Source organism: Corapipo altera, unplaced genomic scaffold (genome assembly GCF_003945725.1).
Source record: "Corapipo altera isolate COAL_440 unplaced genomic scaffold, ASM394572v1 0, whole genome shotgun sequence".
Lineage (NCBI taxonomy): Eukaryota > Metazoa > Chordata > Aves > Passeriformes > Pipridae > Corapipo > Corapipo altera.
Genome location: NW_020884872.1, coordinates 28130304 through 28149214, shown reverse-complemented (window position 1 = coordinate 28149214; position 18911 = coordinate 28130304). Strand labels below are relative to the sequence as shown.

The following is an 18911-nucleotide window of genomic DNA, read 5'->3' as shown; positions in this document are numbered from 1 at the left end:
TTGCTGGTCTTCTGAATTGGCAAATACTAACCCTTAATTTCGGATTTATTAATTTCAGTAAACTCATGATTTATCATTGCCTGTTCCAGACAGATGAAACAAACACACTGTGATTGTTAAAAACAACTAATCACTCTGTGTTTCTCATAGGATGAGAGACTTGTTATTCTATACAAATTAGCTCATATTCCCTGTGGTGTTCCCAGCAGAACCCTTCAGTGTTTTAGGTGAAATCCCCTTTCCATAATCCTCCCCCTCCCACTGCCCCATTGCTCATGGCTTCTCCAAAATGTTACTTCTGTGTGAATAATTTCCTTCTACTCACCTTAGCACTTTTTCTGTCTCAATTCCTGATATCTGTTATGACCCTCTTGAAACAGCCACTTTATGGGAGCTTCTGAGAAAAGATAGGTTTGAGAAAGTGAGCAGTTGGCAGACACCTCAAGAAACTACCTAAGTAACTTCCGAGACAGAAGTGAAAATGTCTAACTCATCCCTGGCAAATCTTTGTCTGATTTGCCTGTAAGGATTAACATTAGGGTTCCACAACCTTCGAAGTCAAATGAGCATAAGTTTTTTTGGTCAAACAGGGATGTAAAATGAAGGAGGGAGAGAAAGAGGGGATGAAGGAGGTTGGTTCAGAGTAAAGTTTTCATGCCTGTAAAGGATTAATAGTGCCAGGCACAACCTGTAATTTGTAGTTATTCAGATCACACCGTGGCAATATGAGAATCATTGAACAGAAGGGCTCCTCCAATTTGTTATGCTGCTCTTGGGGACTCAAAAATGTCTTGGGAAGAATGTGAGAAGAGAATGTAATGATATTTCTTCACAATATTATGCCAGTCTACAAGAACTTTTGGATTGGGGATTTCTCAACCTGGAGGCAGTAATCATACTGAATATCACTTTCATGAAGTGATATCACTTGCACAGTTCCCTCCTGATTCCCTGTAAGGAAATTCACAGATTTCTGCTACAGGTAGCCCTATTCTGTGTTGTTGAAAAACCATCTTCCTTGTGTTAATTTCAAGCATATTACCCACTAGTTTTGTCTAAGGCCTCCTAGGTCTTACCTTTGGAGAGATAATGAGCAACTGATCTTTATTCATGTGCTACAGGCTGTTCATGTCTTTGTCTATTTTTATCATAACTCCCCTCAGCCATCTCTCTCCTAGGCTGAGGAGTACCAGTCTACCTATTCAGTCTGTATGAAAGCTACTCCCTGTGTTTCATCATTCCTCCTCAAACTTTTTCCAATATGACTATTTACTTTTTTAGATTATGTGGCTTAAACTTTAACATTCAGTTTGCTTTTTGGCTGCTTTTGACTAGTTTGCGTTTGTTTGGGGTTTTTTTTGTAAACTTGTATAACCTCTAAATTTTACACCCAGGTAGACATCTCAGAATTATTACTTTATAGCTAAAGTTAGATTTTCCCCCACGTTCACTGCTTTATGGTTATCTACGTTCAGTTTAAGATGCTGTTCCAGTGCCCACTCATCCTGTTGCCTAAGATCCTTTTTTTTCCTCAGTCTTAGAAGAATTTCCACTATTAATCTTTTTACTGTAAAACCTACCTGTTTATCTTTCAATTGATTTTATGTAATACATGCAAATATTTTCCCTCTTACCATGTTACTAAGTGTTTTTAAGGGTGTATGGTGAGGGCCCTTATTGAGTACATGGAAAAGGACAAATAAGCAGACGCTGTCAACCAAAGGTCTCCTGTATCTCCATGCTGCTTATTATCTTACAGGAACACAATGGATTTGCAGAGCGTGATTTCTCCTTACTGAACTGTATTGAATTTCTCCAATGTATCATATTTACACATCTACTCTATCCTGCATAGTGATTTCTACTAAATTTATCTGTCTTACCAGGCTCTATTTCTTCTGGTTTCTCCTGGAACCATTTAAAAAGGCTGACACTGTATTGGATACATTCAGGTGCTCAGTTTTAAGTCTGTTTTAAATAAAAGGCCATGCACTGCTATTATTTCAGCTAATTCATCCTTCAGTCCCTTTAGATCTGTTGGGTGAGCACCATCTGGTTCTAACATTTTCTTCCTATTCATTTTTTTAATTTGTTCCATACCTCTTCTACAGATGCTTCAGCTTGAAATAGATCCTCTGATGATCCCCATAAGGAAGCATTCCACTGAAGGAAGCTTTCCAAGTTCCTCACAGTGAACACAGGAACAAAAAAAAAAAAAGATCATTTAACCTTTTCTGTTACAGCCATCTCTTCCTCAAGGACTGGTTATCTGTTGGCCCTGTCATTCCTCAAACCCTTCAACTTGCCTAGCATTCAAAAACATACAGATAGTTGCAAATCACTTCCCAGATCACTTCAGACTCATAATATTTTGATGTAAGTAGAAACAGTCCCCCTCTCCAATCTGAATAAATACAACTGGGGACATCCTATTTGGCAGAAAGATCCTTCTGTATGGCAACAATTATTTTTCTTCTCAACTACTGTTTGTATATACTACAGATAAACGAGAGGGTCTGAGACGTAGGCTCAGACATATATTATGATTGAATATTGAGCTTAGATTGTGCACTCTGAAGTAGAGTCCTTGCTGTTGATCCTCTTTGGCCTGTGCTTACTTTGAACCCTATAACTGCTCATGCCCTTTAAATAATAGGATTAAAGTAATCATTTGGTTGCTGATGTGAATTTCATATTTAACACTTCCCATAGAGCTGAAAAAATATACCATCCATTGTCAGTCTGATAGACTTATGGATTTTGTTTGTCCCTGCCAAGTTTGTATCCACATGGCTGTCTAGTGGAGTTGCTGTCTTAATGTGAATGAAATTCAAATGTTTTGAGTAAAATTAAATAAAAACTTGTAACAATGGCTTGTCTTGGATATAATGTGTCTCATGCTGGAAGATAAGTAATTTTTCTGAATCGTTAGAGAGGAGTCAGAACCACATTATGAAGCAGTGCTAGTCCTTTTTTTTATCCCTAATGTTTAACCATAAAGTCTAGTGAGTCCTTGCTGGGTTGCTATAATGCAAATGCTTTAAATGGCTGAGCAGTGCCCATTTGGCTGGCTGATCCCTGAAGGGCTTGCCCACAGTGATGCTGACTCTTCCTTATATCCAGAAGGATTTCCAGGAATCTAGACCCCCTCATTTGCAACAGGGGGTTTCTAGGACTTGGATGTCCAGAAAAAAATGTGCAGAAGGAGCTGGCTTGTTTGGCAGCAGACACAACACTGGCTGGCAGCAGGAACTTAACTTGCAGGGGAGGGTAGAGGAAGACATGAGGAAGGCACACTGGTCTGCTTGGTTGCCTACAGCACTTCTACAGACATGCTCACTCTGCTTCTCCTGATGGCTTTCTGTGTGAGTATGCCTCGGACCCAGAGCTATCTGCCATTTCCTTTAGTAAGCTGCATATCCACCCTACCTTTGCATTAGTAAACACAGGGAAAAGGCAGAAAGGAGGCATGGCTGTAGGTACTTGAGCAGGTATCCAAGATAAGATTCTGGTCACAAATCATAGAACATAGAATCACAGAATGTTTTGGGTTGGAAAGGACCTAAAAGATCATCTTGTTCCAAGCCCTCAGCCGTGGGCGAGGCCACCTTCCACTAGACCAAGTTGCTCAGAGCCCCATCCAACTTGGCCTTCAACACTCTCAGTGAGGTTATCTACAACTGGGCAACCTGTTCCTGTATCTCATCCCCCTCATAGTAAAGAATTTCTTCCTAACATCTAATCTAAACCACTCTCAGTTTGAAGCAATTCTACCCTGTCCTGTCACTACATGCCCTTGCAAAAAGTTCCTCTCCACATTTCTTGTAGGCTCCCTTCAGGTACTGGAAGGCCACAGTTAAGTCACCCCAAAGCCTTCTTTTCTCCAGGCTTAACAATTCCAATTCTCTCAGCCTTTCCTCACAGCAGAGGAGCTCCAGCCCTCTAATCATCTTGGTGGCACTCCACTGGGCTCGCTCCAACAGATCCATGTATTTCCTGTGCTGGGGCCCCCAGAGCTGGCTGCAGTGCTCCAGGTGGTGTCTCACCAGAGCAGAGAAGAGGGACAGAATCATCTCCCTTGACCTGCTGGTTACACTGCTTTTGATGCAGCCCAGGACGTGGTCAACTTTCTGGGCTGCAAGCCCACATTGCCAGGTCATGTCCAGCCTCTCACCCACCAGCACCCCAAAGTCCTTCTCAGCAGGGCTGCTCTTGATCTGCTCACCCCCAGCCTGTATTGATACTGGCAGATGCATCCAGGTGCAGTACCTTGTACTTGGTCTTGTTAAATCTCCTGAAATTCCCATTGGCCCTCTTCTTGAATTTGCCCAGGTCCCTATGGATGGCATCCTGTCCTTCAGGTGTGTGTCAAACTCACCACTCAGCTTGGTGTCACCAGCAAACTTCCAGGCATGATAATCTGGATGCCCCCATGCCCTTCATGTGCAAGGTCCACATCAACTCAACTTCTCTCATTCAACAAATTAGGGAACCATTGCCAAAAGCAGTCAACTACGAGGAGTGGCAGACTCCAGTAAGAAGTAATGATAATGAGGGGAGAAAAGCCTAGGACAAAGCAAAGACCATGCATGGCCACAGGTGATGCCCAACATACAAGCTGCTCATAGCGGTAGGAGTGGGTGGCCCAGACACACCACCCCTGTGTCTTCGTCTTGCCACTGGAAACAAAGTGAGAGCTGCTGAGAAGAAAAGGTGGATGAACAAACTGCCCTTGCACACTGCAAACTCCTTGTGCCAATGGCAGGGTGATCTTCTCAGGGTGGCCCCATCACCCATTCCTCTGGTCCCTTTGACTTCCCCAATTGCATCTAATACCTGTAGTTTGTGCTAACCAAAACACTACAGAAGGTGGTCCAAAGTGAACAAACTCTTTCACACCCTTTCATTTTGAGATGGCAAAGTCATTTCTGCACACTATCACTCTCTGTTACAGCCCCACCAAATGAAGAAAAATTCCTCACAAAATATTTCCACTTCCTATATGGGTAGTTGTTTCCACCAGAAACACTTTCCATTCATCTGATTTGCTTTGTCTGTGTTCTGAGTCCCAGGCTGGACCTGGAAGCAGACTTTCAAGAATTCCTATAGCATCAGGGTAGCCTTGGTTCATCTCATGAATCTCCAGACAGTACCCCAAAACACATCAATATACAGGAATATTGATACAAGAAGTAATAATTACCAAGGAGAAAGATGAGAAGTAAGCATGACCCGGTTCTTATTATAGAGAGTCTACATCGCTAAGCATCATGGTTCATAAAAGTGGAAAGGAGAGTTTGCTGATCAACAAATCTGTTCCTTGATCAATAAAATGCTTTGTGTAACCTTTGCAAATAACCTGGCAACCATCTCACCTTATTTTAACTGACCAAATATTAGCTGACCCAAACAAGCCACCCACGATCCTGCTACAGTGGATGGAGAAAGAGAGGTGTTTGTGAAGAGTGATTTGTTAGACACCTGTTGCAGATAACATGAATTACCCCATAAGTGTGCTTTTCTTTTCCCCATTGAATTTAGAGGGAATCCAGCTGTCTAATTCAGATGAATACCTGACTTTGGACAGCTAAATCATGGCATGTATGTCCAGGCAGAATTCCATACCTGAATTCAGCCACTATAGTCCTTGATGTTTAATTGAGTAGAACTGGACACATCACTTATGCTGGCTAGAGGGTCTTCAAGGCACATGAAAGGAAGAAAGGCGAGAGTGTCTCTCCAAGACTTATTCCTTGGAGTCCTGGGTCACTGCAGTCCTGAGTTTGGTCTCCGTCTGCCAATCTGAAACACACTTCAGCACCTGAGTCTGCCCTCAGATCTGGCCCTTACTTCTCCTTTCTGAATTAGGAAAATGTGCTATTTTTTCTGTCCTAAAAAGATGTTAAGATGTTGAGAGAAGAAATACTTAATGTGAAATGCAGGTCATACAAGTGCATAACACACGATGTGTTTAACCTGTGCTCACACAAATTCCTGGGTCGGGGCTTACGCAGTGTAGTTGTACAGCAGAGTTTATTCTGTTGTTCTGCACCAAAAGTGCCATGTTGTATCTCTCTCTTCATATTATAATTAGTGTTCTAACCCTTGAGTGTCCTGCTGCCTTCTACACTCAACACTGGAGGCTGTGGAATGTGTTGCAATGGAAATCATGCATAGGAAATTAGGTTACCCAGCATTTAAAATATGGGCTAAGTAACTGAATAGTGGGTTTCTGTGTAGTGGCATCTGTGGATTGCAGGTATTTCTAGTTTCGTATGGTAATCTCTGTGAGTGCTGGGCTTTGCTTCCCTAGCCACAGACTACCAGAAAGGAGCACTGGTCAATGCTCTCTATTTCCCTCCTACAGAAAGCATGCAAATTTCTAGGGAGGCTTTGGTGAAAATCTATTAAGCTTGACAGGGAATATGGTGATCTGGAAGCCCACTAGCTTTGTTTATGAAATGTATGAAACAACTTCTGTCCCCATATAAGTGCCCATTCTATTCTCATGATAAAGTGGTTTCATAGTACACTTATTTTCCTTTTTTAAAGGAGAGTTTTCCTCTAGTTTGTTGTGGTATGGAAGTTCCACAGACATAGCAGAAAAAAAAATACAAAAGAGAACCTGTAAAACTGGCTTCGTAAAAAAAAACTACTGAAAATAAGAAGTGAGACTGAGGGAAACTATTTTTTCTTCCATCTCTTTCAGTTTCACTATTCTTGGTGGTATGTCTTAACAGTAGCCCATAAATCAACCTGCAGCAGAAATATTTTGAGTTTTATGAAGTTGATGGATCCCTTTGAAATGTTTGTGGTAGTCTTCCTTCCATGTTTGTCAGAGGGAGTTGAGCAAAATCAGGCAAAATTGCTCCAACTGCTTTTAGAAAAACTAGGATTTTGTGTAATATGACCTATGCTTCTCAAGGCTAATCAGTGTTAGATGATGAACATTGTTGAAACAGCCTGAGATTTATCAGCATGAAACTGTACACTGTGACATAATGCTGAAGATCAAATATTGCAGTCAGTAATAATTCATCTCACTGAAAAACAATTGTGTCAGAGTGTCTGTGCTTTGGTTAGACAGTACAGAGCCACAAAAAAAAAAAGGAAAAATGGTAAGAAAAAATATTAAACCACACATTGGTGGTACAAATCTACACAAGTAGATTAGAAGGAAAAGAAATAGATCTGAGTTTTGCTAAAATTAGTGGATGTTTCTGGGAAAACTCCTACTGATATCTGTGGGGCCAGGATTTCACCCCCTAGTTAGTATTCACATTCACTTTCTTCTCTGGTTTTCTTCCTTATAAAATAGCCTTTTACATTTTCTCTATTACAGAAGCGTTTGAATGAGTCTGCCCCCTCCCAGCCTCTTGCCAGCTGCAGTCAAAGGTCTGCCTTGTTCTGATGGCTTGCTGTTTGGAAGGGAAAAAGTAAAGTTATTCATCCATTAATCATATTTTCAGATGCTAGGTAAGAACAAAGTATTATTGTTGGAAAGACTGCCTTTAGAATGAGTTCACTTTGTAAATAGCTTTTGGATCTTTTTGTTTAATTTCACTTTTAAATTCAAATCCAGTGAAAAATCACTTCATTATTGTTTATATCCCTGCATTTTATTCGAGCTAAAGACCTCTGGTCAACATAGGTTTTTTTAAAAAACCTAATGTTTTGCAGTACATGATTGGAATGCAGCTTCTGCTTCTTGTTTTTAAAAGGAAACACTGTCAATACACCAGTGGCATTACTTTTACACTAAGTGTCCAAGCAGAATGATCTTCTTATTTTCATTGTTTTAGCCTGAGGCTTGGATGATAGACAAAGAATTTGAGGACATGAGAAAATTTCTAGCATGGGGAAGTGAGACTACTCTATAAAACATATTAGTTTTGCACACAATTTCTTTATTCCACAATTTACTGTGGAGGCACATCAGCTTAGCTTAGCAGAAAGGTCTTGGATAAACAGACCAAGTGGAGCAAAGGACCGGTGAAGGCAGCTGCCATCTCCCACTGGGATCCCTCTAAAAGTCTTCACTCTCTGGTGGGACACGCTACCTTTGGGATAACTTATGAAACTCATCTCACCAGTGCTGTGGAGCAGAAGGCTGGAGCTCTGTGCAAATCTGAGCAGACCGTGGTCTAGCTGCAAGACTGTTACTGCTGAAGAACAGGGAGACGTGGAGATGCTGGCTGCAGTGTCTGAAGACATTAAGCCTACCGAGGCATCGATGCGGGGACAGTAAGCCTCAACATAAGATAGGCAGATGTGCAGACAATTTGGTATTTTACATTCTTTTTTTTTTTCCACTTACATGCTGTTCTTGACATGAAAGGTGGAACAAACTTGTTCCTAAATATGTTGCTTTAGCTTTATCTGCACGGACTGTTACAGCCCCCACCAGCATAAGCGTGGAGAGCTCAGACAGACACGTTAATTGAGGACATCCACCATGGCAGTGGGTTCCCATCGTAGGTAAGGTTGGATACATGGGAGCACCCCCAGAGGCATATCTGCAATCATAAATCAAATAGGACACCAGGATGCTGCCAGGCACTGAGACTCAGTCAGCCATGCTGGTCAGTTGCCCAGACACTGTATGGAGCTCTCCCACCTGGGCACGGCTTAAAAGCAAATCCTATCCCTAGGATATGTTTTGGATGTGGGCACTCAGTTTCAGAGGCTATGAGTGCGTAATGGCCTGGGCACAGCTCAGGGTTGCCTCTCCTGCAGGAGCACTATCAGGTGTATTGCACGTATTGCCATGGCAGAGACCAGGAGGCAGCCCTGGGACCAGACCCAACTTCTCCACGTCCACTGGCCCAATAGCACCTGATGTAAACACTCACAACTCATCTAAAGTCAGTGGATCTCCAGCAGCTTTAGACCAACTAATGATCTACCCTTCTGCCTTTGAAATCCTTACTTAGGGTCTGAGCTCAGTCTCAAACTGAATTTGGGCTGTCCTGTGGGCTTTGTGTCAGGTCTAGGGAGTCGTGCTCCCCAGGTACTTGGGTACCAGGGACAAAAGATCCTGTCCAAGCCTGTTTAGGGCTCAGCATTTTGAAAAAAGCTGTCTTTCATTTAATTTCCTAAATAATGGAATAGTAAACAAACTCTGGTGTAAAGTGTGATAGCTTTAGTTTTGGGACTAAAAGTTAATTGGTACTCCTTACCTTTGTGTCACACTTAGTGATCCTTGGATTGGAAAACTTTTGGTTATAAGAATGTTTATAATAAAAATGTGTAAATGCATCTAAAGAAGTGTACACACATACACAATCTTATTTTCCCTAAGAGCTCTTCTTCTACTGGCTTCATTTGAAAATTAATGCTCACATGAGATTAAAAGTAATTTAAGATAACAATAGCCTGATAATTGGTGTTTGGCAGTTATTAGTAATGCTATTTTACAGGCTAGTTTTGATGAATTCCTGCTTTACAGGATTTGTAACATCCAGTTATGATTCAGTGCTTTGCTTTCTTTTCCCTTTTCACACAGCTGCTGTAATCAATACCCAGTATTTGTTTAAAACATGAAATCAGCAAGCATCGCTTATAATTTTCCTTTCTTTCTTTAATGACCATTAGGAAATCATGTGAAAGAGGTGAAAAAGTAAAATATTCCTTCTGTCCTCTTTTTTTTTCCCCACTACCTATTCATTTTCCAAAAATTCAACATAAAGCAGAAAATGCTGATAGAGGGGAAAACACCCAAAAAACTAATGAAAAGCTTTCTACCTGAAGTCATTCAGTTTGCTATTCAAACCAGGGAAGTGTCTCTAGGTAGACATGGTTGTGTTCCTTGAGAGCATGAAAACATGACAATGTATTATTAGTGAAGAAACTGAAGAGCAGCTATTAGTTAGCACCTGGTTTCCAAAAGCTGACTAGAAATACAAAGAGGGATGCTCTGTGTGTGCCCTGGAATAAACATCTTAAAATCCACTCTTCCCCTGAAAAAGCAGCACTCCCCTCAAGATGTCTATAAAAAGTTCTGAGAAATTGCAAATGGCAGGCGAAAAGGAGAAAAGGGCTCAAAAAACAATGAAAACAAAAATAAGGCGCTGTCTTACCTTGCTGCAGCTCAGTGCTGCCTCTGGTCATGAGTCTGCAAACAAGAGAGGACAGGGACAGACTCGATGCTTTATTGGATTGCCCAAACTACATTTCATAATGAGACAGTTGGGCATTCGTGCTTCGGGTGAGCTATAAATATAATATCTCCAAAATACCAGCCATTGGCAGGAGATAAGGACTGCAGCATCTCTGTGTTGCCAGCCTTTTAAGGTATCACAGCTAGGGCAGCATGAGGCCCCCAAAGGAAAGGGCTGTTGTGCTCCCAAGCAGTTCCAGCCCGTCACTTTGCTGTATTGGGGACTGCCTGACCTTAAAATACAGTCACCTGCTATAAGAAGGTCCTGTGAGGGACCTCTAAGGAGATGGCGATGTTTCAGGGCTCAATACTTTGGCTAAGATATGAGCAACTCTAATTTCTCAATCAGATTATTTGTCAAGGCTCTGGGATTCACAGAAATGCCCTCAGAAATTTCGACTGCTCTGTGAATGTAACAAACTCCAACTCTCTTTTTTTTGTCTGTCTGTCCACCCCAGGTGTGCAGCCTTTTGCAAGGTACTTTGTGCCTCAGAGCCTGCCTTGTTTTAGGTAAATGTCTTTCCTTTACACAGCAGCATAGTTATCTGGAAAAGTACTGTGCTGTTGAATTGAGGTTGTTGGTTGTTCCTCCTCCTGGCTGAAGCAGCAGTACTTGCTGAGGGATTCAATTTCTTTACCAGATTTATTTTTTACTTCCTTGGTCCTGAAGAGCTCCTCATTCCCTTCATCTTCCTCTTCTCTCTCTTCTCTTCAGAGGTCTGGTCAAGCCATAGTCCTTACGAGATAGCATGACCTCCCAGCTTGTCTCTGAGCAGTTCATTTGGACAGCAAGTGCGGGTCAAGCTTCAGAGAATGGATACTAACACAAACTGTGTGCCAGGCTTTCTGACATGACAAACTGATTTATGGTTTGACATGGAGCCCAGTCAGGTTTTATGGTTATAACTCCAAACCAATGAGAAGTTGGTATCTGAAGCATTCATCCTAACATTAAAAAGCCTATAACATCATGTCCTCAGCCTCTGCCAAGCGGCATGGTTTGACAGCCTGAGTCAAGCCTCTGGGAACAAACGACTTTCACACATCTCCTTTTGTCCATGCAGAAATGCCTGGCTTCAAAGAACCATGGATGAGGAGCATGGCCCAGAGACTTTGGTTAGGGAGATAAGAGAAATATCCCACAGATTCCTCAGAAAAATATTGTTCATCCTAGATCTAGTGGCCTTTTGCCACATGTTCCTTTAGCTACCATGTAAACAGCCCTTTCACATTTCCCAGAACAATAAACAGTTATGAAAAGCTGTTGAAGCAGCAAAAATGTGGTAGTTAAGACATATGTTTGGACAGCTCTGGAAAGCCTCAACCTTTTCACGTTAACCAATATTTTTGTTTGCACAATTCAAGGATCTGGGTGATGTTGTAGGAACCACCTGGATAAACGACGGCTGTCCCTGCCCCAGTCCAGGATGTTCTGGGTAGTAATGACATGTTTAATTCCCAGGTGTCAACCCAGTTGCAGAGCATATTTGGATCTGGTGTCCACATCCAGCAACTGGGGACCAGCTTGGTGTAAATGTGGCCTCCCAGCACACTTCATTTGAAGACTTGAGAAGATGGATTACAGTTCAGATTTTCTCTCTGAAAAGAGCAAACATCCTCTGAAGCTGGTTGGTTCCCATTGTCCCTCTACTTAGACTATCCCAGTTTTATTTTGGGTATTGCTTTACTGTTTGATGAGCCTCCTCAGGGAAAGGAGGACTACTTGAAAAAGGATGCTACCAGAAAGCTAAAGCATCAGCAATCTGTCAGGCTGCTAGCCCTGATCATGGGCTCCTGGCAACAGGTAATAGCTGAGCCACTTCCTTGAGAGAGGCAGGGAAATGCCCCCACACTCAGGGCACCAGCAGTTCTGAGATACAGAAGGGTGGCAGGCTAACAAGAGAGGAGTGGGTATTGTCAGAAGTAGAGACCTCTCCAGGTGTCTCAGCTATACCGTGGTATTGGAATTTAGCCCTGTAAGAAGAGGAATGAGACCTGAAGGTCTCTGACCCATAGCAGTGATGACACAGCAGGCCCTTTCGCCATCTCCATGGGTCTGCAGCCCCTGTTTCTTCCATGACTAAGGCACCAGCAGGAAAGAAAGCAAAAATTTCAGCCAGTTCTCTACTCCAAGGTGATGGGAGGTATGTGTACTAGAAGAACTTCTTTACAATCATGGAATCATTTAGGTTGGAAAGACCTTTAAGATCATCGAGTCTAACTGTGCTTTAGAAATATAAAGTAAATGTTGCAAGCTGTAAGGCAAAGCCCCCACGAAAACCATACTAAGGTGCTGTTACTCATTCATTGCAGTGAGGTTAGAAGTTTTACCACTGATCCCTTGCAATTGGGATTGGCCCTGCCATTCTCTGCAAGCCACAGAAGATGCCAGAGTATGGGCATCCAAGAAGGATGTAAGTGTTCAGGATAGCTTTAACAAGAAAAAATCTAACCATCTTGCACTAGTACAGTCTTTAATAAAGGAAGAGCTGTACTGACAGATATTCATGGAAATCTGACCTTGTTGTCCTGGTTCATGGCAGGTAGCACAGCAATTAAAACTGTGTTATGATATTGTTGAGCCTTTAATCTAATTTGGAAGATTTAGAGGTAGGTTCTGTACATATGATACTGACTGCCAGGGACTTAGCAGCAGGGCCAGAGGGGAGGAGGAAGTCTGTGGAGATTTTGCTGGTAGTCAATATTTTGCAAACTCTTTACACTCAGGCTCTAGCAGTGAGGAAGATGGGATTAGCATTTGCCACTATGAACTTGGGATTTGGCTGTGTTAGCACGCCATTGGTCTGTCTGCTTCCTCTAGCCCTTCACAGACACAGGTCACATCAGTGCCTTCCAAATTAGGCTTCTGCACATAAAAATCCACACCCAGCCCCCTCATACTTGAGGGAAGAGCACTCACAAATGCCAACCTCCATGGAAACCTCTGGCCACACAGCCTTTTGCCAGGAGGCACATAGGGTGCCAGGAGCATCAGACATCTTCAGGCCTCCCCAGACCTGTGAAAATGCTTGTGGTAGGCAGCATTTGGGCTCTAGCAGCAGCAGCCTTAGGGGTGCCAGTGACCTCTAGATATCTGGGGATGGAGAAGTACCTGGAGGAACTCAACCCTAGCTTCCTCCTGGTGGGCAGCTGTCCTCATTGCCACCACCACGTTCAGACCCTGGAGCACAGGTGAGATGGAGGTGCTTTTGTATGAAGCAGCAAAGCATGTGTGATTTCCAAGGGCCTAATCTCTGCCTGGTTTCCCCTTACGTGCTGTGTTCTGAGCTGAACCTCCAAGAAGACATCATTGCTGCAAAGATACGCTCAGGCTGGAGAGCAGGCTGAAACACCCGGAGCCCTGTGACCTGCATGTTTTCCATGGGCATTGTCATCAGCAGTTCACCTCACCCAATTTTTGACATCAAAAGCTGGCATCCAGTGTAAGCCTGTTATCTGTGTGCTTTTCTGTGAGGGCTGGAGGTGCCTGTCTCCTGCTGACTACAAGCTGAGAGGAAATGGCTCACACCAGACTTACTTGCACATAAATTCAATCACTGGATAACTTCTGGTGACTGAATTTATGTGAAATGTGCCTCACTTAGCATGAGATGCCCTTGCTTTGTGTAATGTGCCTCAAAAATATCTGTTGGGCCAGATGTAGGTATATCCTTGAACAGTTTCTTGAATTCCCACATGTTTTGGGTTGAGAACTCTCTGAGGTAGAAGCAAACCATATTTAATGACCTCAATGCAACTATTTTTCTTTTCTTTCAGTGAGTTTCTCCAGCTGTTTCTGAACTCAAATGCTTGGGATGTTTGGTCCATCCCATGGCCAGTCTCTGCAGCTTACTCCCCTCATGCCTGATGGCTGTCAGAGCTCAGAGCACAGGTATGAGCTCTTCCCCCAGCACAAACAATGCCACATTCAAATAAATGATGCAGATGAGCCTTAATTTGAAAATTCAGACACTGAACTCTCCAAAATCTCTAAACCCAAAGTTTGCGTTAAAAACCTAGGGAGATTTCCACCTTCTCCCCCTCTCCATCTCCTGTCCCACTCACACTGAGGGAGATGAATCCAGTCCCCGGGCTGCTTTCTGCCCCTACTTAATGGCCCCATATCTCAGGGCTCACTTTGCAGACCTGGTGACACAGCACTGACACATGCCCCGAGTAAAGAGAGGACTGGCTGGTGACTGTCAAGCCAGAGGGAGCTCTGGATATGTTTTCAGAGTGCAAACAGAGTTGGAAAAGCAGAAATAATTTCTTCTTCACTTCTCTGTTTATCTGCCCAGCAAATGTTACAGCTCATAAAAGGCCACTGCTCTTAGCAACTGTTTCATGGCCCCATCTCTGCCCTTTCCCATTTTGGCTGAAATACTTATTCACTATGCTTTAGCTGCTGTTTTTGGATCATGCCGAAACTTCTTCGGTCCAAAGCTAAATCCACCCTCAGAATCCACTAAAATAAGTCCTGACAAAGCTAAGGAGGCTTCACCTAACAACAAACTAAGATATAAATTTTGTGAGTTGTAGTGACAAAGGGATCCAAGTGATTACCTGAGTTCAAAGCAGCTGAGAGAAGCAGTCCTAGTAACACTGAATTTTGGTGCCCTGTTTGCACATTTACCTGCCTGTCTGAATTAATGTCTTTACCCCACTGTACCTAACTCCACCAGTATGTATGAGTATGTGTACAAAAAAACCTTTTGAAGAGAGGTATTTGCTCATGAGATAACTGTTATCTGGCAAGTGCATGGAAGTCCCAGTGAAGGACAGAGGAGCTGGAAGTGCCAAGCACTTTGAAAAAAAACCACAACAAATTAAGCTCTCTGGGGCTCAAGTTTCCCACTTGTAGGGGAAAATATGAGAGAGATCATTGCTCAAGAATAAGATTTGGAAAATACAAAAAGGATAAAATAAAACCAAAAATACTGAAATGATAAAACCCCCCAACCCTTACTGGACTAAGAGTTTCCCAGACCTCCACAGCCAATAGAAGGATCCTTCTGGTAGGAGCAGAATGTTCCAAGACTGGCTCTGATTGCTCTTTCCCCACATCTTCTGACTCAGATTTCACACTGGGCGGAGGGCACATGATCTCATTTTGAGGTGCTTCAGCACCTCAAAATCACCCTGGCTGCACTCATTACTGTATTTCAATCAATAGGCTGTTCTTAGAACATATAAAGTAGGACTTGGGCTCTAAAATTAGTTTGACATTATACTACCTCCAAAGGCACTTCCCAAAACAGTGGAGAAATAGAAACTAGGATAATGCAGCTGGAGTGGTGATAAACGTAGAATCTTGCACAAAAATATTTAAACCTTGTATCGTCTCTGCACACTATGGAGTAGGAGCATGGTCAGCCTTCTTGGTGTTGACTTGATACAAGTCTGGTGGCTCAGGTTAGCTTGCTGAAGACCACCATGTGCAATTTGAAACAAGCCCAGCAATATTAAAAAGTTATGTTTATAAAGAGTAGCTGTTGGCATGACAGTGTATATCCTTCCCCTGGAGACACTATCAACTGGTAATTTAATCTTTGCTAGAAGTTTGTTATGTTGATGATAGAAGTGCAGCCTAGGGCTACCGTGTACCTCTTAGGCCATTTAGCACAATGAGAAACATTTCACTGTAGAGCCTAGATTAGTCTGGATACAAGTGACAAAATTAATGTCAAACCTGCCACCTGCCACTGCCCCTTACTCAGATCCTGCACATGACTGTGATAAGCCTCAGATGCTTGTTTTCTCTTTTCATTGGTCACTGATTTTCTCATCCATAACATAAAAAGTCTTCAGATGATTATATTTATTTTATCTGTTTCACTGATGCCTTTTGTGAAACGTCACAATGATTTTGCTGGTGGATTAAAAAAGTTATACATATTAAAACTGTCACCCTAATTTTATGGTCAAGTTCAACAGACAACGTGATGTTTACCAGGAGAACAGCTTCTTATGATCCCTCAGTTAAATAACAACTAATTCTGACATCATCGGGGCTACCAACCTGGTCAGATTTTTCAAAAACAATTCAAGGACAAATTATCAGCTCTATGGCCAAGTATTATTTTGAAAGACTTGACAGACATGTTTAGCCATTAAGTTGCTGGAGTGAAGAAAACAAAACCAAAACATGCTGAGCAAGGAAGTGACATGTGTCATTATATGTGTCTCGTCAGCTGAGACTAGTACAATTCTTACCCACTGATCAAAATGCATGAAGATCTCGCTGATTTTCAAATTGTTGGGAAAAAAAAACCCACAAGTGTCTTTTTCATGCTTTGAAAAGATGCACTTACATTCAATATGACTGAAGGACAGTGAAATTAGAGTCTTTATCACGCAAAATCCGCATGCTGCTTTTGCACATATTCTGACTCTGAATTTGATGACCTTTTTCTTCTACATTCTGTTTCTGCACATATCCTGACTATGAATTTGCTGGCCTTTTCCTAATTGCCGCCTGCATGCATACCTCATAAAACCATTATCCAAGGTGATACTAGACCACCTTAGCATCACTATAATTCTCTTTGCATTTCTTTCTGTGCTCCACCATCTCTTCTCTTGGCTGTTATGTCTGGCACATCGCATCTCTCCCCTGCTTCCTTTCTGCACCAGACACCTGCAGTGTCAGCAGTGGGGTCTGCCAACCTCCCCTCTCTACTCAAGCTATGAAACCTGCAAGATAATCCTTTTAATCACTGCCTCCTTAGCATCCCTGCCACCATTTCTTTCTTCTCAAGGATTAATGGACATTTTCTCAAAAAATCTGCAGTTTTGCACCTTTACCTCATTCCCCACACCTCCTCATTTAACTTTATCTCCCCAGAACACGTTATTCCTCTTCTCTTGCAGTTGACAAACATTCTTGTGGTGTTCCTCCCCTATCCAGCCCCACACAAGCATGTACACTTGGCACAGTTTTGGCAAAGTGTGCCAAACCAAGGCAGGAGCTCTGGCTATCTTTTGCAGCTGTGGTTTTATGGTTCCTCTGTTGTACTGGAGCTTAGCCTTGCCTCTCAAATAGGAGGGGTGCAGAAAGCAGTTCAAATCCATAAATCACCCAGACATGCAAGATATGCCCAGCACCGGCGATCAGGGCAGCTGCCGAGTGTATTCCTAGCATTTCTTGGAAAACACTTCTGTAAACAAATCTGCCATTTAATTTTTGGGCACAAATATCAAACATTCTGGAGAACACCCTGCCAAGATGGAGGCAAGAGGTTCACAGGTCTCTTTGATATATGATCATGCTAAACTTGGCTCCTGCTCAGAAGATAGCAATGCTTCTTTCTGTCCTTTAGGAACAATGTGCTTCTTTGCAAGAGTGTATCAAGAAGGTTTTTCTGAGTCACTACATGAGCCGTGGGCATCACCCACGGTTTGAAACTGATCTTTGGCCTGCACTGGTTCGACAGTTGCCAGACCTAAAGAACTATAAAAAGAAAGGCTTTCTGGCATTGAAGAGTCTAGAACTAAGGGAGATGAACAAATAGAAAGAAAGAGAAGTTGTTGTCTCTGCCTTGCATGCTGAAGTGCTTTTAGGGCATTCAGTTCTGTGGATTGTCACAACAAATCCTAAAACAACACTGGATCCCAGACCTGTGGACTCTGGCTCTTATCCTACTTTGGTCCTGATCTTTTGTTGTGTCAGGAAGGGCTCTGGAGACAACTTCACCTTCTGGAGATCAAATTTTTAGAAAAATAGATATTGAGTATTGAAAAATATTGATGATGGTGATGAAGAAGAGGAACAGGAGGAGGAGAAAGTGTGGTAGGGGAAGACTGGGGGATCTCAGAAACACAGCTCCCAAAGTACTCTTTCTGTCACAGTTTTGTTAAAGGACTGAATTGAAAAGCCTTTCAAATGTGGGACCTAGTGCTGCTATGATGGAAAACGACTTGTGTCATGTCTCAATGTGACTACAAATAACAGAGAAGTTCTGCTCCTTTTCAAACATGCTAGCAGGTCAAATTGCTCAGCTTTCTTGTGGTAGCTCTGTAGATTTGAATGACAGAATCTTATCAAGGATAGCCCTTCTGTATAAAACTGTCCAGGCAGCAGTGCTCATGCAAAAGCAAAAGTTATTTTTTTAGGTCAAAATCATTTTTCCCAGAGATAAGATCAGGGTAATGTCAAACAATACAAGACCATCCTCCTGTTCGTTTGACAGTGTCAGGTATATCTACAGTCCTTAGAAAAGAAGTAAAAATTTTTGCCATGAGAGACCACTTTTGAAACTTTGCAATTGAGGATTGTCACCAGTGTCACATATGAGAACTAAACACAGGGACTGCCTGATGTAGAGCGTTGGCTAATGGGAGTCCTGGATTTGGGAGAACAGATGAAAAATAAAGCAGTGTTAACAGAATATAGAATATGATAAATATGATAAATGACTTTTGGTTTTAATGTTTTCTGAAACTGTCTCCTCCAGTACCTCCATACCTTCAAAGAAAGAGAATCCCATCATGGGGTATTGCAGGGGCATAGCTCTTGCCAAGCATGTTCACATCATTTTCAGCCTGAAATAATTTGATTACCATTAATTCTCATCTCAATGCAGTCAAGATCTAATTAACTGCATTCATTATCACTGTTTATATGTTTATATCTACTGTGATTGTTGGTTTATACACATATAGGAGCTGGTGTTTTCAGTGTATAAAGAATTAGTGCAAGGAGGCCTGAATCTTGATATGTCTTTGAGGAGAAGCTTTCCTTCACAGACAGCAT

At 42.3% G+C, this 18911-nt stretch overlaps 1 protein-coding gene across 3 annotated transcripts in view; it reads right to left on the bottom strand.

The window, feature by feature from the left end:
* The window catches only part of FHL2 (four and a half LIM domains 2), a 60241-nt gene that overhangs the window by 32266 nt on the left and 9064 nt on the right, over positions 1-18911 (bottom strand). The window contains exon 1 of one of the 3 annotated variants that reach the window (XM_027647660.1): positions 10080-10114. The exons of the other annotated variants lie outside the window; for them this stretch is intronic. The gene's annotated coding sequence lies outside the window, so the exon portion shown is untranslated. Of the gene's footprint in view, positions 1-10079; positions 10115-18911 lie in introns of those variants that run through there. 3 annotated transcript variants of the gene reach the window in all.